Genomic DNA, 25,745 nt, shown 5'->3' with positions numbered 1-25,745 from the left:
GGTGGCTGGTGAAAAGATTGTTTGCAGATGATGCCGTGTTGTTTGCTGAGCGTGAAGAGGAATTGTAGAAGGTTTTGAATGTGTTTTATGATGTTCTTTTATCATAGGCTGTTAAGTGGAGGCTTTTTTGCTGTGGCCACCCCTGATGGAAGTTCCTGGAGGGAACGGGTATCAGAGATATAGATAGAGAGACATACTTTGAAAATGAAGAGAAAGTTTTTTTTAGGTTCAGAATTATAAGATGAATTTTTCTAACATATCTAAGTATAGAATTAGAATTGTGTGAGCATTAATGAGAGAGATTGTCTTAATTTTTTCAATCTTGTTAGGGAAACTTAAAGAGAAGTGCTTAACTTTTTGGAAGTTTTCTCCGAATACAGTACTGAAAAATTGGAATTCGAATATGATTAAAATAAATTCTCACCTTAACCCTGTAGTAATCCAAAGCAGTGATACGTAACCTCTCATGACCCATTGAGCAGTATAACTAAATGTTAGAGATGTAAAAATTTGATTTTCTGAAAGATTTTGCTCCTGATGTTCACTTAATACTCTTTCAAACTGTTGAGTATTGGATATGTAATTGAATATAATCAACCACGATCAAACACTCTGTAATAGTCATTTTATTTTATTTAGGTGTTACAAACTGAATATGTCTGTTTAACCTGTAAACAGTGGAGTCCAAAACTTTAGAGGGGTTCCTAGTATAGAGGTTACTCAAGAAATTCAAAAATATTTCACTTATATATATATTATTATTATATATTTATATATATATTTTATATTTATATTTTGCTTTGTCGCTGTCTCCCGCGTTAGCGAGGTAGCGCAAGGAAACAGACGAAAGAATGGCCCAACCCACCCACATACACATGTATCTACATACACGTCCACACACACACAAATATACATACCTATACATCCCAACATATACATATATATACACACACAGACATATACATATATACACATGTACATAATTCATACTGTCTGCCTTTATTTATTCCCATCGCCACCCTGCCACACATGAAATAAAAACCCCCTCCCCCTCATGTAAGCGAGGTAGCACTAGGAAAAGACAACAAAGGCCACATTCGTTCACACTCAGTCTCTAGCTGTCATGTAATAATGCACCGAAACACAGCTCCCGTTCCACATCCAGGCCCCACAGAACCTTCCATGGTTTACTCCAGATGCTTCACATGCCCTGGTTCAATCCATTGACAACACGTCGACCCCAGTATACCACATCGTTTCAATTCACTCTATTCCTTGCACGCCTTTTACCCTCCTGCATGTTCAGGCCCCGATCACTCAAAATCTTTTTCACTCCATCTTTCCATATCCAATTTGGTCTCCCACTTCAACTCGTTCCCTCCACCTCTGAAACATATATCCTCTTGGTCCATCTTTCCTCACTCATTCTCTCCATGTGACCAAACCATTTCAAAACACCCTCTTCTGCTCTCTCAACCACTCTTTTTGTTACCATACATCTCTCTTACCCTATTATTACTTACTCGATCAAACCACCTCACACCACATATTGTCCTTAAACATCTCATTTCCAGCACATCCACCCTCCACACAACTCTATCTATAGCTCACACCTCGCAACCGTATAACATTGTTGACACCACTATTCCTTCAAACATACCCATTTTTGCTTTCCGAGATAATGTTCTCGACTTCCACACATTCTTCAACGCTCCCAGAACTTTCACCCTCTCCCCCACCCTATGATTCACTTCCGCTTCCATGGGTCCATCTGCTATTAAATCCACTCCCAGATATCTAAAACACTTCACTTCCTCCACTTTTTCTCCATTCAAACGTACCTCCCGGTTGACTTGTCCCTCAACTTTACTGTACCTTGCTCTTATTCACATTTACTCTCAGCTTTCTTCTTTCACACACTTTACCAAACTCTGTCACCAGCTTCTGCAGTTTCTCACATGAATCAGCCACCAGCACTGTATCATCAGCAAACAACAACTGACTCACTTCCAAAGCTCTCTCATCCACAACAGATTGCATACTTGCCCCTCTTTCCAAAACTCCTGCAGTCACCTCCCTAACAACCCCATCCATAAACAAATTAAACACTTCTATATGTTGATAGGAAATAGGTATAATTAAGCAGTTCAGAAGATATTTTAGTCATGTATGTTAATAGGTCATTTTCTTTGAATTTCTTTATTTGTTTGGCACTACCTCACTGGTGCAAGAAACGGTGATCAAGTATGAAGAAAAGGGTAATATAAAGATCATTAAGGAAAAAAAAACTGGCAAACTGACCTTATTTAGGGCTGTACAGGCATTTACAGCCACTGGTGTGCTGCCTGGGTTGTTATTGAAGCTGACTTGGCAGAATCTGTCATACATTTGTTTTCATTTCATAACACTTTTCACAGTGTTTAAGATTTTGTAATGTGATACACAGTGAATGATAGATAATCATTGCATAAAATGTTTCACTATGCACTCAAGAAATTTTGCATATGACTTATATACATAATTTTTAGACGTATCATCTGTTCATTTCAATTAATTTATGTAATTTTCAGATATACTTATTATACCCATATTCTGCACGGTGTTGTCATTCACTGCTGAACCACCTACAAAGATGCCTGTCTTCATTTGTAGAATATTTCACTTTCATTTCTTTTATATCACAATCAAGATCTCTCACCAGTTATGATCCAAATCATGTTCAATATCTAATGAATTAATATTATCATCATTAGAGCCCCATAGACAGTCTCTAATTTGCTGGGTCAAGTGCACATTGCTGCACAGCAGAAAGTAAAGACCATTCACATTTGGGAGGAATACGGCTGCATCTTTCCCCTCTGTGTGATATGGGTCAACGACACAGCTGGATCATTTTCTGATGTTAATTATATATTATAGTTGCTTGTAACAAGGCATCCCTTCATACTGAAAAAGTTTGCCCCTGAATTTAGATGAGGGCATGAAGAAGCTACCTGCAAAAACTTTAGTAATCACCATACTGAGCACTTATGACCACATGGTAATGTAACAGTTTTATATAAGTTGATTCCTGAGAATAATTAAAAGTTTTAATTGAAGATTAGAGCAATTAATGATAAATGGGTCTGTGATCAGGTTAAGATTGTGTAATGTAAGCCTGGGATATGATATGTGTTATGGTTAAGTTACCATTAGGTCATTATGCATTTTTCTTGGTGTGAAAAAGTATTTTTATACTGTGCTTAATTTTCAAGCAGCCTTACAAAGTACAGAGTGTCTGAGAAAGAGCTTGAGAGTTTATCAATAAATGTAGTTGATTTTGTTAACATACAGTTACTCTTTTCAATATTTGGCATAAAATCTCTCAAAGTCTCAATGGCATGTGCTGCAACTATATAATGGTATCACTGATGGCTTGCACATGTATGATGCTCAGAATACATTTAGTCATGACATTACTGCAGGAGAAAGTACAATGCCTGTTGTGGTTTATGAAATTTACATGGCTGTTAACAGGGCTTGTATTGTAATACACTTGATGCCACTAAAATTGGGAGAAATTCCCCTTCGCAATTCAAAATAAAAAACATGGTATGTTAGCTCAGTTAATAAATGTTAATGACAAAAACTCATACAAAGGTCTTTCTTGGATACCCTTTATGTTAGTTTTATGCCTTGCCAGAAATTTGGGTTAAGTAGTTGGATATGTTTGCACTCAAAATCTCAAGTGCTCTCTTCTAGATCTTCAATTTAAATCCTTTGCTCATCAGAAATAATTTAGTGGCTAAATTTTTTCCCTCCTTTTGGGACCAGCTATGGGAATTACCGGTAAAACCCATAAAGCCCAAAGTAGGGTTTATTGAAAATGTGAAGCACCAGTTTCTATAATTGGCTGAGCTTTAGAATCATCTACATATGGGAAAAGAGTGCTTAGGGGAGGCATTGCTAAGTTTCTTTGTAAATCATTGCACAGTCCACACTGAGAGGGTGAGGGCTTGAGCAGTGATTCTTATTATGGTTGTGTTTATTTTGTTCAAGTACGTTCAGTACATATTTTATAAAGATAAGCCTTTAGAATATTTACAGCTATGAATAAAGTGTGTAGGTATGTAAGGTAGTCTCTTATATACAAACAAAAATGTCTCAGATTATCATGCAACCCAAAAGCTCAACTTGGATGACTCGGACTTTGATACAGAGGACAGTACTAATATTACAGGTGATAAGGCTTCTGGAAGTGATGACTTTTCATTGAATATTGACAATGACAGTACTTAAACAGATACTGATAGTGACAGCAAAGGAGATAACGAAACTAGAGATGATGGTGTAGCGGTTACGATTGACATAAGGTTGTGATGCAGTGCCCCTGCTTCACTTCATAAATTTAGTAGTAGGGCCAAAACATTTGCCTTCTCATTCTGTACAGCCAAAGCACAGGTGACACTACAACTTAGCAGGCATTCATGTATGGCCTCTGTTGTTGAGGTTCTTACTGATAACTTTGTTCCCTTACGAGCATCCAAAAATAAATGATAATCTAAGACAGACGTTGAAGCACAAAAACAAGCAAAGCGGTTCCTTTTCAGCCCAACCCACTTAGTTCAGAGTACCCTCTTCAAGTGATGGAGAATATTGAAGGTTATAAGAGAAGGAAGTGTTCACCTAAGCATGAGAGACGTGCACAGATGATTTTATTGTCATAGATGCGATGTTGGTCGGTGTGCTCCTTGCTTTCAAAACTGTAACAAACTTCTGTAATTCTACCTTTTATTCATGTATCTCTAATTAAGAATGGTTATATGTTGTTTGTAATGCAAAATAGATCATATATTTATCAAATGATTGTTCTTACATAATTCCCATACTTTTGTCAACAAATTTATTTTGTATTTTTACCACTGTAATCCTAAATCTACATATGAATATATATATATATATATATATATATATATATATATATATATATATATATATATATATATATATATATATATATAAATATATATATATATATGAAAATAAAATAGATGAATAAATAAACAATATATATATATATATATATATATATATATATATATTTTTTTTTTTTTTTTTTATTCTTTTATTTTGCTTTGTCGCTGTCTCCCGTGTTTGCGAGGTAGCGCAAGGAAACAGACGAAAGAAATGGCCCAACCCACCCCCATACACAATGTATATACATACACATCCACACACGCAAATATATATACCTATACATCTCAATGTACACATATATATACACACACAGACACATACATATATACCCATGCACATAATTCACTCTGTCTGCCTTTATTCATTCCCATCGCCACCTCGCCACACATGGAATACCATCCCCCTCCCCCCTCATGTGTGCGAGGTAGTGCTAGGAAAAGACAACAAAGGCCCCATTCGTTCACACTCAGTCTCTAGCTGTCATGCAATAATGCCCGAAACCACAGCTCCCTTTCCACATCCAGGCCCCACACAACTTTCCATGGTTTACCCCAGACGCTTCACATGCCCTGATTCAATCCACTGACAGCACGTCAACCCCAGTATACCACATTGATCCAATTCACTCTATTCCTTGCCTGCCTTTCACCCTCCTGCATGTTCAGGCCCCAATCACACAAAATCTTTTTCACTCCATCTTTCCACCTCCAATTTGGTCTCCCATTTCTCCTCGTTCCCTCCACCTCCAACACATATATCCTCTTGGTCAATCTTTCCTCACTCGTTCTCTCCATGTGCCCAAACCATTTCAAAACACCCTCTTCTGCTCTCTCAACCACGCTCTTTTTATTTCCACACATCTCTCTTACCCTTACATTACTTACTCGATCAAACCACCTCACACCACACATTGTCCTCAAACATCTCATTTCCAGCACATCCACCTTCCAGCGCACAACTCTATCCATAGCGCACGCCTCGCAACCATACAACATTGTTGGAACCACTATTCCTTCAAACATACCCATTTTTGCTTTCCAAGATAATGTTCTCGACTTCCACACATTCTTCAAGGCTCCCAGGATTTTTGCCCCCTCCCCCACCCTATGATTCACTTCCGCTTCCATGGTTCCATCAGCTGCCAGATCCACTCCCAGATATCTAAAACACTTTACTTCCTCCAGTTTTTCTCCATTCAAACTTACCTCCCAATTTACTTGACCCTCAACCCTACTGTACCTAATAACCTTGCTCTTATTCACATTTACTCTTAACTTTCTTCTTTCACACACTTTACCAAACTCAGTCACCAGCTTCTGCAGTTTCTCAAATGAATCAGCCACCAGCACTGTATCATCAGCGAACAACAACTGACTCACTTCCCAAGCTCTCTCATCCACAACAGACTTCATACTTGCCCCTCTTTCCAAAACTCTTGCATTCACCTCCCTAACAACCCCATCCATAAACAAATTAAACAACCATGGAGACATCACACACCCCTGCCGCAAACCTACATTCACCGAGAACCAATCACTTTCCTCTCTTCCTACACGTACACATGCCTTACATCCTCGATAAAAACTTTTCACTGCTTCTAACAACTTGCCTCCCACATCATATATTCTTAATACCTTCCACAGAGCATCTCTATCAACTCTATCATATGCCTTCTCCAGATCCATAAATGCTACATACAAATCCATTTGCTTTTCTAAGTATTTCTCACATACATTCTTCAAAGCAAACACCTGATGCACACATCCTCTACCACTTCTGAAACCAGATGAAAGCCGGAAGATGAAAGCCGGCAAGGCAGCAGGTTTGGATGGTATTGCAGTGGAATTTATTAAAAAAGGGGGTGACTGTATTGTTGACTTGTTGGTAAGGTTATTTAATGTATGTATGACTCATGGTGAGGTGCCTGAGGATTGGCGGAATGCGTGCATAGTGCCATTGTACAAAGGCAAAGGGGATAAGAGTGAGTGCTCAAATTACAGAGGTATAAGTTTGTTGAGTATTCCTGGTAAATCATATGGGAGGGTATTGATTGAGAGGGTGAAGGCATGTACAGAGCATCAGATTGGGGAAGAGCATATATATATATATATATATATATATATATATATATATATATATATATATATATATATATATATATATATATATATTTTTTTTTTTTTTTTTTTTTTTTGCTTTGTCGCTGTCTCCTGCGTTTGCAAGGTAGCGCAAGGAAACAGACGAAAGAAATGGCCCAACCCACCCCCATACACATGTATATACATACGTCCACACACGCAAATATACATACCTACACAGCTTTCCATGGTTTACCCCAGACGCTTCACATGCCTTGATTCAATCCACTGACAGCACGTCAACCCCGGTATACCACATCGCTCCAATTCACTCTATTCCTTGCCCTCCTTTCACCCTCCTGCATGTTCAGGCCCCGATCACACAAAATCTTTTTCACTCCATCTTTCCACCTCCAATTTGGTCTCCCTCTTCTCCTCGTTCCCTCCACCTCCGACACACACACACATATATATATATATATATATATATATATATATATATATATATATATATATATATATATATATATTTATATATATATATATATATATTTATTTTATTTTATTTATATATTTATTTATTTTGCTTTGTCGCTGTCTCCCGCGTTTGTGAGGTAGTGCAAGGAAACAGACGAAAGAAATGGCCCAACCCACCCCCATACACATGTATATACATACACGTCCACACACGCAAATATACATGCCTATATCTCAATGTACACATATATATACACACACAGACACATACCTATATACCCATGCACACAATTCACACTGTCTGCCTTTATTCATTCCCATCGCCACCTCGCCACACATGGAATACCATCCCCCTCCCCCTTCGTGTGTGCGAGGTAGCGCTAGGAAAAGACAACAAGGGCCCCATTCGTTCACACTCAGTCTCTAGCTGTCATGCAATAATGCCCGAAACCACATCTCCCTTTCCACATCCAGGCCCCACACAACTTTCCATGGTTTACCCCAGACGCTTCACATGCCCTGATTCAATCCACTGACAGCACGTCAACCCCGGTATACCACATCGATCCAATTCACTCTATTCCTTGCCCGCCTTTCACCCTCCTGCATGTTCAGGCCCCGATCACTCAAAATCTTTTTCACTCCATTTTTCCACCTCCAATTTGGTCTCCCACTTCTCCTCGTTCCCTCCACCTCCAACACATATATCCTCTTGGTCAATCTTTCCTCACTCATTCTCTCCATGTGCCCAAACCATTTCAGAACACCCTCTTCTGCTCTCTCAACCACGCTCTTTTTATTTCCACACATCTCTCTTACCCTTACATTACTTACTCGATCAAACCACCTCACACCATACATTGTCCTCAAACATCTCATTTCCAGCACATCCACCCTCCTTCGCACAACTCTATCCATAGCCCACGCCTCGCAACCATACAACATTGTTGGAACCACTATTCCTTCAAACATAGCCATTTTTGCTTTCCGAGATAATGTTCTCGTCTTCCACACATTCTTCAAGGCTCCCAGGATTTTTGCCCCCTCCCCCACCCTATGATTCACTTCCGCCTCCATGGTTTCATCCGCTGCCAGATCCACTCCCAGATATCTAAAACACTTTACTTCCTCCAGTTTTTCTCCATTCAAACTTACCTCCCAATTGACTTGACCCTCAACCCTACTGTACCTAATAACCTTGCTCTTATTCACATTTACTCTCAGCTTTCTTCTTTCACACACTTTACCAAACTCAGTCACCAGCTTCTGCAGTTTCTCACATGAAGCAGTCACCAACGCTGTATCATCAGCGAACAACAAATGACTCACTTCCCAGGCTCTCTCATCCACAACAAAAAAAAAAAAAAAAAAAAAATATATATATATATATATATATATATATATATATATATATATATATATATATATATATATATATATATACGTTTGTAAGTAGGAGAGATGGCTAGAGAGCGTTATTGGATTATGTGTTAATTGACAGGCGCGCAAAAGAGAGACTTTTGGATGTTAATGTGCTGAGAGGTGCAACTGGAGGGATGTCTGATCATTATCTTGTGGAGGCTAAGGTGAAGATTTGTATGGGTTTTCAGAAAAGAAGAGTGAATGTTGGGGTAAAGAGGGTGGTGAGAGTAATCGAGCTTGGGAAGGAGACTTGTGTGAGGAAGTACCAGGAGAGACTGAGTACAGAATGGAAAAAGGTGAGAACAATGGAAGTAAGGGGAATGGGGGAGGAATGGGATGTATTTAGGGAATCAGTGATGGATTGCGCAAAAGAGAGTGGGAGGTGGGTTGATTAGAAAGGGTAGTGAGTGGTGGGATGAAGAAGTAAGATTATTAGTGAAAGAGAAGAGAGAGGCATTTGGACGATTTTTGCAGGGAAAAAATGCAAATGAGTGGGAGATGTATAAAAGAAAGAGACAGGAGATCAAGAGAAAGATGCAAGAGGTGAAAAAGAGGGCAAATGAGAGTTGGGGTGAGAGAGTATCATTGAATGTTAGGGAGAATAAAAAGATGTTCTGGAAGGAGGTAAATAAAGTGCGTAAGACAAGGGAGCAAATGGGAACTTCAGCGAAGGGCGCAAATGGGGAGGTGATAACAAGTAGTGGTGATGTGAGAAGGAGATGGAGTGAGTATTTTGAAGGTTTGTTCAATGTGTTTGATGATAGAGTGGCAGATATAGGGTGTTTTGGTCGAGGTGGTGTGCAAAGTGAGAGGGTTAGGGAAAATGATTTGGTAAACAGAGAAGAGGTAGTAAAAGCTTTGCGGAAGATGAAAGCCGGCAAGGCAGCAGGTTTGGATGGTATTGCAGTGGAATTTATTAGAAAAGGGGGTGACTGTATTGTTGACTTGTTGGTAAGGTTATTTAATGTATGTATGACTCATGGTGAGGTGCCTGAGGATTGGCGGAATGCGTGCATAGTGCCATTGTACAAAGGCAAAGGGGATAAGAGTGAGTGCTCAAATTACAGAGGTATAAGTTTGTTGAGTATTCCTGGTAAATCATATGGGAGGGTATTGATTGAGAGGGTGAAGGCATGTACAGAGCATCAGATTGGGGAAGAGCATATATATATATATACGTTTGTAAGTAGGAGAGATGGCTAGAGAGCGTTATTGGATTATGTGTTAATTGACAGGCGCGCAAAAGAGAGACTTTTGGATGTTAATGTGCTGAGAGGTGCAACTGGAGGGATGTCTGATCATTATCTTGTGGAGGCTAAGGTGAAGATTTGTATGGTTTTCAGAAAAGAAGAGAAGAATGTTGGAGTGAAGAGTGTGGTGAGAGAGTAAGTGAGCTTGGGAAGGAGACATGTTTAAGGAAGTACCAGGAGAGACTGAGTACAGAATGGAAAAAGGTGAGAACAAAGGATGTAGGGGGAGTGGGGGAGAATGGGATGTATTTAGGGAATCAGTGATGGATTGCGCAAAAGAGAGTGGGAGGTGGGTTGATTAGAAAGGGTAGTGAGTGGTGGGATGAAGAAGTAAGAGAAGAGAGAGGTATTTCAACGATTTTTGCAGGGAAATAAAGTAAATGACTTGGAGATGTTTAAAAGAAAGAGGCAGGAGGCCAAGAGAAAGGTGCAAGAGGTGAAAAAGAGGGCAAATGAGAGTTGGGGTGAGAGAGTATCATTAGATTTTAGGGAGAAAAAAGATGTTTTGGAAGGAGGTAAATAAAGTGCATAAGACAAGGGAGCAAATGGGAACATCAGTGAAGGGCGCCAATCGGGAGGTGATAACAAGTAGTGGTGATGTGAGAAGGAGATGGAGTGAGTATCGTGAAGGTTTGTTGAATGGGTTGGATGATAGAGTGGCAGAAATAGGGTGTGAGAGGGTTAGGGGGAATGATTTGGTAAACAGGGAAGAGGTAGTAAAAGCTTTGCGGAAGATGAAAGCGGGCAAGGCAGCGGGTTTGGATGGTATTGCAGTGGAATTTATTAAAAAAGGAGGTGACTGTATTGTTGACTGGTTGGTAAGGTTATTTAATGTATGTATGACTCATGGTGAGGTGCCTGAGGATTGGCGGAATGCGTGCATAGTGCCATTGTACAAAGGCAAAGGGGATAAGAGTGAGTGCTCAAATTACAGAGATATAAGTTTGTTGAGTATTCCTGGTAAATCATATGGGAGGGTATTGATTGAGAGGGTGAAGGCATGTACAGAGCATCAGATTGGGGAAGAGCATATATATATATATAATATATATAATATATATAATATATATATATATACGTTTGTAAGTAGGAGAGATGGCTAGAGAGCGTTATTGGATTATGTGTTAATTGACAGGCGCGCAAAAGAGAGACTTTTGGATGTTAATGTGCTGAGAGGTGCAACTGGAGGGATGTCTGATCATTATCTTGTGGAGGCTAAGGTGAAGATTTGTATGGTTTTCAGAAAAGAAGAGAGAATGTTGGAGTGAAGAGTGTGGTGAGAGAGTAAGTGAGCTTGGGAAGGAGACTTGTGTGAGGAAGTACCAGGAGAGACTGAGTACAGAATGGAAAAAGGTGAGAACAATGGAAGTAAGGGGAATGGGGGAGAATGGGATGTATTTAGGGAATCAGTGATGGATTGCGCAAAAGAGAGTGGGAGGTGGGTTGATTAGAAAGGGTAGTGAGTGGTGGGATGAAGAAGTAAGATTATTAGTGAAAGAGAAGAGAAGGCATTTGGACGATTTTTGCAGGGAAAAAATGCAAATGAGTGGGAGATGTATAAAAGAAAGAGACAGAGACAAGAGAAAGATGCAAGAGGTGAAAAAGAGGGCAAATGAGAGTTGGGGTGAGAGAGTATCATTAGATTTTAGGGAGAAAAAAGATGTTTGGAAGGAGGTAAATAAAGTGCGTAAGACAAGGGAGCAAATGGTAACTTCAGCGAAGGGCGCAAATGGGGAGGTGATAACAAGTAGTGGTGATGTGAGAAGGAGATGGAGTGAGTATTTTGAAGGTTTGTTCAATGTGTTTGATGATAGAGTGGCAGAAATAGGGTGTGAGAGGGTTAGGGAAAATGATTTGGTAAACAGGGAAGAGGTAGTAAAAGCTTTGCGGAAGATGAAAGCCGGCAAGGCAGCAGGTTTGGATGGTATTGCAGTGGAATTTATTAAAAAAGGAGGTGACTGTATTGTTGACTGGTTGGTAAGGTTATTTAATGTATGTATGACTCATGGTGAGGTGCCTGAGGATTGGCGGAATGCGTGCATAGTGCCATTGTATTATAAATAATATACATTTTATATTCAATTATATATTATTTTAATTATACTTTGTCGCTGTCTCCCGCGTTAGTGAGGTAGGTCTAGGAAACTGACGAAAGAATGGCCCAACCCACCCATATGCACATGTATGTACATACACATCTCAACGTATATATATATATATATATATATATATATATATATATATATATATATATATATATATATATATATGTACACAGACATATATATATATACACATGTACATAATTCATACTCTCTGCCCTTATTCATTCCCATCGCCACCCCGCCACACATGAAATAACAACCCCCTCCCCCTGCATGTGCGCGAGGTAACACTAGGAAAAGAATAACAAAGGCCCCATTCATTCACACTCAGTCTCTAGCTGTCATGTATAATGCACGGAAACCACAGCTCCCTTTCCACATCCAGGCCCCCCAGACGCTTAACATGCCCTGGTTCAATCCATTGACAGCACTTCGACCCCAGTATACCACATTATTCCAGTTCACTCAATTCCTTGCACGCCTTTCACCTTCCTGTATGTTCAGGCCCAGATTGCTCAACATCTTTTTCACTCCATCTTTCCACCTCCAATTTAGTCCTCCACTTTTCCTCGTTCCCTCCACCTCTGACACATATTCCTTCTTTATCAATCTTTCCTCACTCATTCTCTCCATGTGACCAAACCATTTCAATACACCCTCTTCTGCTCTCTCAATCATACTCTTTTTATTACCACACAGCTCTCTTACCCTCTCATTACTTACTCGATCAAACCACCTCACGCCACATATTGTCCTCAAACATCTCATTTCCAACACACCCACCCTCCTCCGTGCAACCCTATCTATAGCCCATGCCTCACAACCACATAACATTGTTGGAACCTCTATTCATTCAAACATACCCATTTTTGCTCTCCAAGATAATGTTCTCACCTTCCACACATTCTTCATCACTCCCGGAACCTTCGCCTCCTCCCCCACCCTGTGACTCACTTCTGCTTCCATGGTTCCATCCGCTGCCAAATCCACTACCAGATATCCAAAACCTTCACTTCCTCCAGTTTTTCTCCATTCAGACTTACCTCCCGATTTACTTGTCCCTCAGCCGCTGAGTTTAATAACCTTGCTCTTATTCACATTTACTCTCAGCTTTCTTCTTTCACACACTTTACCAAACTCAGTCACCAGCTTCTGCAATTTCACATACGAATCAGCCACCAGCGCTGTATCATCAGCAAACAACAACTGACTCACCTTCCAAGGTCTCTCATCCACAACAGACTGCTTACTTGCCCCCTCCCCAAAACTCTTGCATTCACTTCCCTAAAAACCCCATCTGTAAACAAATTAAACAACCATGGAGACATCATGCACCCCTGCCACAAACCAACATTCATTAGGAACCAGTCACTTTTCTCTCCTCCTACTCGTACACATGCCTTACATCCTCGATAAAAACTTTTCTTCACTGCTTCTAACAACTTACCTCCCACACCATATACTCTCTACAAAGCATCTCTATCAACTCTATCATATGTCTTCTCCAGATTCATAAATGCTACATACAAATCCATTTGTTTTTCTAAGTATTTCTCACATAAATTCTTCAAAGCAAACACCTGATCCACACATCTTCTACCACTCCTGAAACCACACTGCTCTTCCCCAATATGGTGCTCTGTACTTGCCTTGACCCTCTCAATCAATACCTCCCATATAATTTCCCAGGAATACTCAACAAACTTTTACCTCTGTAATTTGAATGCTCACCTTTACCCCCTTTGCCTTTGTACAATGGCACTATGCAAGCATTCCGCCAATCCTCAGGCACTTTACCATGAGCCATACTTACACTGAATATCCTCACCAACCAGTCAACAACATAGTCACCCATTTTTTGATAAATTCCACAGCAATACCATCCAAACCCACTGCCTTGCTGGTTTTAATCTTCCACAAAGCTTTCACTACCAGATCATTCTCCCTGACCTTCTCACTTCGTACACCACCTCGACCAAAACACCCTATATCTACCACTCGTCATCAAACACATTGAACAAACCTTCAAAATACTCACTCCATCTTCCTCTCACTTCACCACTACTTGTTATTACCTCCCCATTAGCCCCCATTCACCAGTGTTCCCATTTGTTCTCTTGTCTTACGCACTTTATTTACCTCCTTCCAAAACATTATGTTTGAAGGAATAGTAGTTCCAACGATGTTATATGGTTGTGAGGTATGTCAAAGGTGGAGGGAACAAGGAGAAATGGGAGACCAAATTGGAGGTAGAAGGATGGAGTGAAAAAGATTTTGAGAGATTGGGGCCTGAACATAGAGGAAGGTGAGAAGCATGCAAAGAATAGAGTGAATAGGAACAATGTGGTATACCAGGGTTGACATGCTATCAATGGACTGATCCAGGGCATGTGAAACATCTGGGGTAGACCATGGAAAAGTTTGTGGGGCTTGGATGTGGATAGGGAGCTGTAGTTTTGATGCATTACACATGACAGCTAGAGACTGAGTGTGAACGAATATGGCCTTTTTTTGTCTGTTTTCCTGGCGCTACTTCACTGAAGCACGGGGTAGCAATGCTGTTTCCTGTGGGGCAGGGTGATGCCAGGAATGGATGAAGGCAAGCAAGTATGAATATGTACATGTATATATATTATATGTCCATGTATGGGTATGTATATATGTGTGTATGTTGATGTGTATAAGTATGTATATGTGCGTGTATGGGCGTTTATGTATATACATGTACATGAGTGGATGAGCCATTCTTTGTCTGTTTCCTGGTGCTACCTCGCTGATGCAGGAAACAGCAGTCAGGTGTTATAAAAAAATGAATACCAATAAAGAGGTAATTTTGAATTGGTATATGATATGTAAAGAGAATAGGTATGTAAACAGTCAAGAATACATAAAAACATTCTGCAAGGATTTTCATTATTCTAACTTGCAAGGTATGCAGCAACATATATTATTCAAAACCCCTCCTATTTTAGATATAGGAGGATATGATTTTGAGACATTCTATATGATAGTTTTTGTTTTTGAAAAAGAAATTCCATGAGAAAAGAAGCATTTTTTTTGTAATGTTTTGGGTTGGAAAAGAGCTTTATTTGATGCACTAAACACAGAAAATTTCTCATTTTAACTCATTTTAAAATTTTAAACTCGTATCATGTAAAACCATAAGCAAAATTGCCATATTAGATAATTTAAGTAGGTATAGGAAATGGTTTTAATGGGTGATATGAATGTGAAAATGGGATGTGATGAAATTGGCAAGATAGTCGGTACATGAGGAGTACCTGGATGCCTGTGCTGAGAGGGTTCCATTCCATGCAAACACCTTTTTATTGCACAAAGCAATCCACAATTATACATGGATGAGAAATGATGGGAAAGAAAAGCAAAAGGCATTGATTGACTATGTGGCAGTGGATATGATTTTGGGACATTTTATATGATAGTTTTTTGTTTTTTGAAAAATTCCACGAGAAAAGAAGCCTTTTTTTTATAATGATTTGGGTTGGAAAAGATTTTTTATATGCACTGAACACAAAAAATGTCTTATTTTAAACTCGTATCATGTAAAACCATAAGCAAAATTGCCATATTAGATAATTTAGATAAAGGAAAGTGGTTGTAATGGGTGATATGAATGTGAAAATGGGATGTGATGAAATTGGCAAGATAGTTGGTACATGAGGAGTGCCTGGATGTCTGTGCTGAGAGGGGTCTGTTCCATGCAAACACCTTTTTATAGTACAAAGTGATCCACAGTTGTAGATGGATGAGAAATGATGGAAGAGAAGAGCAAAGGCTTTGATTGACAGTGGCAATGGATGAAAGATTGAGAAAGGCCTTGTTAGATGCTAGAATTGTGAGAAGATTCTTGGAGACTGACCATTTTGTGGTTCTTATGGTGATGAGGATCAGGGAGAAGTGGAGGTATGGTGTAAGGAAGAATGGAGAGGTAAAAGTGTTGACAAGCAAGAAGATGAATCAGAAAAATGTAGGGAGGAGTATGAAAGGAGGGTAGATGGAAGTGCACTGACTGTAGAAATGCAGTCATGTGTGAATGAGGTATTTAGAATGTTTAGAGAAATATTAAAGGTTGTAGAATTAGTATTTGGATACACGGTTATGAGATATAGGAATGAAAAGGGCAATGCATGGTGAATGGAAGATATTAAAGATGCTGTGGAAGAGTAGAAAAAGGCATGTGGCAGATTGCTTAAAAGGAATGTACTTGTGGAAGTAATCAAAGGAGGAGGGAAGAATATAAAATGTGGAGGTGAAATTAAGTTGATAGAGGAAACCAAAGAAAGAGTGGATGAAGATTTTAGAAGTAAGTTGAGTGAAAAGTTTAGGGAAAATAAGAAATTGTACTGGAAGGAGATGAAAATGATGGATGTGAGAGTGGAAATGTTAATGTGAGAAGAAAGGAAGAGTAGCTGCTAAATCAAAAGGAAGAAGTGAAATGAAGACAGAAAAGGTATTTTGAAGAACTGATGAATGTAGTTGGAGGGAAGCCAGCAATTGTTCCATGGCTGAGTATGAAGGATGGAAGGAATAGATACAAGTGCAAGGGCCTGTAGCAAAACAGGAGGTATATATTATTTATTAAACTTAATCACTATTTCCTGCGTCAGTGAGGTAGCGCGAAATAACAGACGAAGAATGGCCCAACCACTCATATACACATTCATATACATAAACGCCCATACACGCACATATACATACATATGCATTTCAATGTATATATACATAAACATACACAGACATATATACATATATACACGTGTACATATTCATACTTGCTGCTTTCATCCATTCCCGTCACCAGCCTGCCACACAGGAAACAGCACACACACACACACACACACACACACATATATACCTGTGAGGTAGCACCAGGCAAAGACAAAAATTTTGGCCACATTCGTTCACTCTCATTCTCTAGCTGTCACATGTAATGCACCGAAACTGCAGCTCCCTTTCCACATCCAGGCCCCACTGACCTTTCCATGGTTTGCCCCAGACATTTCACATACCCTGCTTCAATCCATTGACAGCATGTCCACCCTGGTATACCACATCATTCCAATTCACTCTGTTTCTTGCTCGCCTTTCACCCTCCTGTATGTTCAGGCCCCGATAGCTCAAAATCTTTCTCACTCCTTCCTTCCTCCTCCAATTTGGTCTCTTCTCCTTCTTCCTTCCACCTCTGACACATAATTCCTCTTTGTCAATCTTTCCTCACTCATTCTCTCCATGAGTCAAAACCATTTCAATACACTCTCTTCTGCTCTCTCAACCACACTCTTTTTTTTATTACCACACATCTCTCTTACCCTTTCATTACTTACTCGATCAAACCACCTCACACCACCTATTGTCCTCAAACATTTCATTTCCAACACATCCACCCTCCTCCAAACAACCCTATCTATTAGTTCATGCCTCACAAGCATATAACATTAGTGGAACCACTATTCCCAAACATACCCATTTTGCTCTCCAAGATAACATTCTCACCTTCCAAACTTTCTTCAATGCTCCCAGAACCTTTGCCCCCTCCCCCACCCTGTGACATGCTTCCGCTTGCATGGTTCCATCTGCTGCTAAGTCCACTCCCGGCTATCTAAAACATTTCACTTCCTTCCGTATTTCTCCATTCAAACTTACCTCCCAATTAACTTGCCCCTCAATCCTATTGAACCTAATAACCTTGCTCTTATACACATTTACTCTCAACTTTCTCCTTCCACACACTTTCCCAAACTCATTCACCAATCCCTGCAGTTTCTCGCCCAAATCAGCCACCAGAGCTGTATATCAGCATACAACAACTGACTCACTTCCCAAGCCCTCTCATCCAGAACAGACTGCATACTTGCCCCTTTCCCCAAAACTCTTGCATTCACTTCTCTAACCATCCCATCCATAAACAAATTAAACAACCATGGAGACATCATGCACCCCTGCCACACACTGACATTCACTGGGAACCAGTCACTTTCCTCTCTTCCTACTCGTACACATGCCTTACATCCTTGGTAAAAAACTTTTCACTGCTTCTAGCAACTTACTTCCCACACCATATACTCTTAAAACCTTCCACAAAGCATCTGTTATGAACCCTATCATGTGCCTTCTCCAGATCCATAAATGCCACATACAAGTCCATTTATTTTTCTAAGTATTTCATACATACATTCTTCAAAGCAAACACCTGACTCACACATCCTCTACCACTTCTGACACCACATTGCTCTTCATAATCTGATGCTCTGTACATGCCTTTACCCTCTCAATCAATACACTCCCATATAATTTCCCAGGAATACTCATCAAACTTTGGAATTTGAACACTAACCTTTATCCCCTTTGCCTTTGTACAATGGCATTATGCATACATTCGGCCAATCCTCAGTCGCTTCACCATGATCCATACATACATTGAATATCCTTACCAACCAATCAACAACTCGGTCACCCCTTTTTTAATAAATTCCACTGCAATACCATCCGAACCCACTGCCTTGCCAGGTTTCATCTTTCTCAAAGCTTTCACTACCTCTTCTCTGTTTACCAAACCATTCTTCCTGACCCTCTCACTTCGCACACCACCCTGACCAAAACACCCTATATCTACCACTTTGTCATCAAACACACTCAACAAATCTTCAAAATATTCACTCCATCTCCTTCTCACTTCATCACTAATTGTTATTACCTCCCCATTTGCCCCCTAAACTGATGTTCCCATCTTACACACGTTATCTACCTCCTTCCAAAACATCTTTCTATGCTCCCTAAAATTTAATGATACTTTCTCACCCCAACTCTCATTATTTGCCCTCTCTTTCATCTCTTGCACCTTTCTCTTGACCTCTTGCTACTTTCTTTTATACATCTCCCAGTCACTTGCATTACTTCCCTGCAAAGATCATCGAAATGCCTCTCTCTTCTCTTTCAATAACAACCTTACTTCTTCATCCCACCACTCACTACCCTTTTCTAATCTGCCCACCTCCCACCTGTTTCATGCCACATGCATCTTTTTTGCAAGCTATCACTGCTTCCTTCGATACATCCTATTCCTCCCCCACTCCCCTCATGTCATTTGCTCTCACCTTTTGCCATTCTACTTTCAATCTCTCACGCAAGTCTGCTTGCCAAGCTCACTTACTCTCGCCACTCTCTTCACCCCAACATTTTCTCCTCTTTTCTGAAAGCCTCTACAAATCTTCACATTCACCTCCTCAAGACAGTGATCAGACATCCCTCCAGCTGCCCCTCTCAGTACATTTACATCCAAAAGTCTCTTTTACACGCCTGTCAATTAACATGTAATCCAGTAATGCCCTTTGACCATCTCTCCTACTCACATCTGTATACTTATGTATATCTCTCTTTTTAAACCAGGTATTCTCAATCACCAGTCCTTTTTCAGCACACAAGTCCACAAGCTCTTCACCATTTCCATTTACAACACTGAACACCCCATGTACACCAATTATACCCTCAACTGCCACATTACTCACCTTCGCATTCAAATCACCCATCACTATAAACTGGTCTCGTGCATCAAAGCTGCTAACACACTCGCTCATCTGCTCCCAAAACACTTCCCTCTCATGATCTTTCTTCTCAGGACCATGTTCATAGGCACCAATAATCACCCATCTCTCTCCGTCCACTTTCAGTTTTACCGACATCAATCTAGAATTCTCTTTCTTACACTCTATCACATACTCCCACAACTGCTGCAGGAGAAGTGCTACTCCTTCCTCTGCTCTTGTCCTCTCACCAACCCCTGACTTTACTCCCAAGACATTCCCAAACCACTCTTCCCCTTTACCCTTGAGCTTCGTTTCACATAGAGCCAAAACATCCAGGTTCCTTTCCTCTTCGTCAAACATACTACCCATCTCTCCTTCTCATCTTGGTTACATCCACACTCATTCAGAAATCCCAATCTGAGCCTTTGAGTAGGATGAGCACTCCCCGCTTGACTATTTCTTCTGTTTCCTCTTTTAGAAATTTGAATATAAGGAAGGGGCTTTCCAGCCCCCCGCTCCCGCCCCCTTTAGTCGCCTTCTAGAACCTGTGGGGAATACGTGGGAAGGATTCTTTTTCCCCTATCCCCTTGAATAGGGGAGAAGGGCTAAAATGAGGCTGAAGGTAGGAAGGGCACCTGGAGTGGATGGGATTACAGTTGAAATGCTGAGGTATGGAGGAGAAAGTTTGATGGAGTGGATGCATGTGATATTTGTATTTAGCATGGAAACAGAAGGTTGTTTCTGAGGAGCAGGTGAAAGATATTATTGTTTCTTCATTCAAAGGAAATGGTGCTAAGGATGTATACATTAATTATAGGGGAATAAGTCGGTTAAGTATACCAGGAAAAGCGTATGCAAGAATGTTGATTGATAGAGTGATGGGAGTGACTGAATGCAGAAAAAGTAGTTTGGGGGGTTTTAGTAAAGGTAAAGGATATGTGGATCAGATTTTTGAGGTAAAGATGACCATAGAAAAGTATTTTAGCAGAAATTAGGAAGTTGCATGCAGCTTTTATAGATTTGGAGAAAGCGTAGACCAGAGTTGAGTGAAATGCTTTATGGGATGTGTTAAGGATAGATGGGTTAGCAGGACAACTGTTGGATGGTGTGAGAGCCTTCTATTGAGGTGCAAATGCATGTGTGTTTGGAGAGTTGAGCAAAAGTTTCAGCATGCATGGGTTTGAGGCAGAGCTGTGTGATGTCAGTGTGCCTCTTTATATATGTATGGATGGAGTGATAAGAGATGAAAATTAAACAAGGGAAAGGAGTGCAGAGATGGAGTATGTCAGTGAGATATGGTGGCTAGTGGCAAGCCTGTTTGTGGATGATACTCTATTGTTTGCCTAGAATGAAGAGTAGATGCAGAAGGTTGTGAATGTGTTTCATGGTGTGTGAGAGCATAAGTAAATACAAGTAAAAGTAAAATAATGATGTTTGAAAGTAAACAAAGTGAAAGTATAGATTTTGCAAAACCAAATAGAGTGTAAGAAGAAAGTTTACTAAACTGTGTTTTAGATATGGGGGACATACTGTAAGAGATGAGAGATTTTATGCATTTAGGAGCTGTCTTGGGTACATTTGGTGATATGAAAGGAGAGGTAAGGGAGATAGCATTACAGAGTAGAAGTGTCATTGGATCTCTTAATAGAATAATAAAGGGTAGAGGTATAAGTAAGGAAATGAAAAGATGATTAAAGGCCAGTATAGACCTTCCAACTGTGCCTTATGCAGCCAAAACATGGACATGGTATGAGTCTCAGAGGTCAAGAATCCAGGCTATGAAAATGAAGTATTTGAGAAGAGCATGTGATACGACTAGGTGGAATGAATAAAGAAATAAAGATGTATGAGATATGTGGTATGGCAAGAAATGCAAAGGGAATTAATTGTGGAGTGGGAGAGTGGATGAAACATAATACTTCAAGATGGTTTTGGCATAAGGAAAGAATGCAAGACAGGGAGTTTGCAAGGAGAGTGTATGATAGTACAATAAAAGAGTTTGGTGTGAGAGCAAGACCACCTGTAACATGGGAACATAGAGTTGAGAAATACAGAAGGGAGAGAAATGGAGGAAGAATGTGTTGAATGGTGTATCTGAGGGAGGCATGTAAGGATGGCTAAGTGGAGACTCTTTTGCCATGGCCACCCCTTTATTGGAGTTCCCTGAGGAACAGGGCACTAGGGATATAGATAGTGATAGATAGATAGATAGGAATGTCTCACAAACAAAGATGGTTTATAATTTTGCACTTTGTGTAATTCCTAGTTGCTTAATAGAATCTTATAAATGATTTGGAAAGATTACTATAGAAATAGGTTTTTATCACCATTCCATTTACACTTCATGGGAGTTTCAAAGCAAATTACTTTTATTCTTCTATATTTAGTATTATAAATGTAGTACATGAATGTCAATAACACTTTATATCTATCAGATGACCACTAATTATTGCCAGAAATATATGTCCACACTGACTCAGATCCAGCAACCTTGGTGCTGAGAAATTGTCGTATATCAGATTTTTCCAGATGTCTGGCATTGATATTGCCAAGAGAGTTTTTTTTTTCACAATATTTAAGTACATTTAAGTCCTGTACAACAGTATAACTTACTTTTTTACTGTACTTAGGAAAAGTATTAATTGTTGCTGATTCCAAAATGTACATTTCATTTGAGGTAGCAATAGGTGACCTGGCTTATTTGTGGTAGACAATAAGTAAACATGAGTGTCATTTTAGTGTAATGAGTTTAATGCCTCAGGTAAGAAAGTAGGTAGGTCTTGCATTTCATCTATCATAGGAGTTGGTTGATGTTACTAGACTCTGCTTGTCCTTGGTTACAACATGAGTGAAAAGTCACCTTCATTGAGGCTGACCATCATCTGTTGATGAAATGAGTAGTCTGGTCAGAGAACTTCCCATTCCAAAGGAGTCCATCCTTTCCTTGCTACTGGAAGTAGCACAACCAGCAAGTTGTGAGAGATCTAGAAGAAGGGTTCTGGGGTAAAACTAGGTCCCTTTCGAGAAAGGGGCCCTTGGGTAGTTTTGAGTGTATGATATAAAAGGGTAGGGGGATCATTTGAACTCAGTTTAGGCTTTGTATTATCAGAGAATAAGGGTGAAGTATGACTTCTCTTGTATCCTCTGCATGTTGGTGACTAAAAGGGTTGGGAGTAAGAGGCTGAAAGCCCTCCTCTCCTTGTCTTTCAGTTTTGAAAAGTGGGAACAGAAGAAGCCAATGAAGGAGTGTTCATCCCTCATGAAGTCTTGGGCTGGGATGTCTGACTGTGTGTGGATGAGATAGGTGTATGTTTAAAGAGAAGAGATCTGGATATTTTGTCTTTGAGTGAGACTTAGCTCATGAGGAAGAGGGAACAATGGGTTAGTGTAAGGGCAAGAGCAAAGGAGGGCATGATACCGCTGCTGAAGGAGTGTTGGAATGTGATGAAGAGTGTAAGGAAGTGAAATGTAGAATGATGTGGGTTAAATTGAAAGTGGAGAATGAGAGGTGGATGATTATCAGGACCTGGTGAGAGGAGTGAGGGGAGGCAAATGTTTTAGAGGAGGAGCTAAGGAAGTGAGTCAGCAGTTTTAATGCAAGAGATTGAGTATTAGTGGTTGGAGATTTGGATGCAAGGGCATGTTATGTGGCAGTTAAGGGTATATAAGGCATCTAGTATAAATGAAAATGGGAACAGCTTGTCAAGTTATCTGATTGGGAATTTCTTATTTAACCCTGTGGTTGTAAGCAGACATGATTGGAATATATACTAAATATTATATTAGGTGTGCAAAGGAGAAATTGTTGGATGTAAATAATCTGAGAGGGGCCGCTGGTGTGATGTCTTTTCACTTCTTTGAGGATGTGAGGGTGAAAGTTTGAAGTGACTTTAATAAAAGAGGAAATTAATTGAGCAGGAAAAGGGAGATGAAAGTGAGTGAGCTTGAAAAAGAGGCTTGTGTATAGATACCTGGAGAAATTGGGTGAGGAATGGTGTAGGTGAGTGCAGATGAAATTAGGGGGTTGGATCAGAAATGGAAAGTATTAAGGGAAGCATGCAAAAAAGTGGGATGTGGATATCTGAGAAAGAGTACTGAGTTGTGGGAAGAAGTCAGTCCCAAAATTCCGGGTAACTTTCTGAATGTTGCTAACAAGGTGGACAAAAAGAAATTGAAAAAAAAAAGTTAAAGATATGCATGAACAAGTAAGCTGACATAGTGGGGGAGAAGGGATCCTCATGAGGCAAATTTACTAAATTTAACATTTCATAATTTATGGTTACTATGTACACGTACATTTAAATACGTGTTTCTTTCTTATTTGTTTACCATTTCCTGCAATAGTGAGGTAGTGCCTGGAACAGATTAAAAAGGCAAAATTCAGTCACATCCATTCTCTGTCTGTCATATGTAATGCACTGAAACCACAAACACCTTTCTACAACCAGGTCCCACAGACATTTCAAATGCACTGGGTCAGTCCACTGGAAACACATTTTCCCCCATACACCACATTGCTCCAGTTCAGTCTATCCCATGCACACTATTAACTCTCCTGAATGTTCACTCCCCTTGCACCTTATTCACTCGATCCTTCCATCTCCAGTTCTTTCTCCCCTTCCTCCTTATTTCCTCGATCCTTCCATTTCCAGTTCATTACCCCCTTCCTCTTGTCCCATCCTTTTCTTATGCATATATCCTCTTTATCAACCTCTCCTCGTTCATTCTTTCTATATGGATAAACTTTTTCAACACACCCTTCTCAGCTTTCGAACATGTTCTCATATTACTACACATCTGTCACCCTATAATTTCTTATTCAACCAACCCTCCTTACACCACATACAGTCATCATACATTTCATATCCAACATGTTCCTCCTCTTTCCCACATTCTCATCTATAGCCCAAGCTTGCCTTCATAAAACATCGTTAGAACAGCCTTCAAAGATATCCATTTTTCTCCTTCCAAATAGTAACCTCTCTTTTCAGATATTTCTCAATGCTCCCAAGATCTTCACCCTCTCACCCATCCTATGACTCACCTCAGCATCATTGGTTCTCTTCACTGCAACGTTCACTCCTAGATATCTAAAACTTTCCACTTCCTCCAAGTTTTTTGTTTTCAAATCACGCCCCAGCTACTGTTTGTATTTGCACTATTAAACCTAATAACCTCACTTTTATTTGCATTTACTCTCAGCTCTTTCCTTTCACACGCACTCCCAAACTTGGACACTAGCTTCTACAGTCTCCAGCACCCTGCTTATCTGCCCCTCTGTCTAAGACCCTTGCATTTGCATCCTTCACCACCCCATCCATGAACATATTAGACAGCCATAGTGACATTAAACACCTCTGCAGCAGACACACCTTCACCTGGAACCACTCACTCTCCTCTCTACCTACTTGCACACATGCCTTACTTTCTTGATAAAATTCTCTGCTTTTATAAACTTTTATTCCAAATCATATATATTTATAGCACCTTTCACAAAACATCTTCATCAACTCTGTCATATAGTTTTTTCAAATCCATAAATGCCACATGTAAATTCTTTTGTTTCACTTAATATATCTTCCAAACATTCTTCAAAACAAACACCTGGTCCACATGCTCTCTACCACTATTGAAAGTTGAAATCACATTGTTCCTCCTTAGTCTGATGCACTGTGCATACCATCAGACTCTCGGTCACCATTCTCCTGTGCAGATTAACAGTATTTTACCATCCCAAGGAAGGGACTATGTAGCTGCTTCATGTATACTATCCTGATTGTTTCTTCATTGTTATCACTGTATATTTGTTCTTGTTTGTTAAAATTCCCTTGAGTATTAAATGATAATAACACCTCAGTGCACTTCTCCACAGTTATTCTTCCCATTTGGTATTGCATGAATGGGCTCTCTTCT

The 25,745-nt window shown here is 39.8% G+C and overlaps 1 protein-coding gene across 1 annotated transcript in view; it reads left to right on the top strand.

Annotated features, from left to right (window-relative positions):
- Positions 1-25,745, top strand: part of sei (potassium voltage-gated channel seizure) — a 924,474-nt gene that overhangs the window by 283,120 nt on the left and 615,609 nt on the right. The window lies entirely within an intron of this gene.

Source organism: Panulirus ornatus, chromosome 9 (assembly GCF_036320965.1).
Source record: "Panulirus ornatus isolate Po-2019 chromosome 9, ASM3632096v1, whole genome shotgun sequence".
In the NCBI taxonomy this organism is placed as follows: Eukaryota; Metazoa; Arthropoda; class Malacostraca; order Decapoda; family Palinuridae; genus Panulirus; species Panulirus ornatus.
The sequence above is the reverse complement of the archived record's forward strand: the minus strand, read 5'-3'. Positions and strand labels throughout refer to the sequence as shown.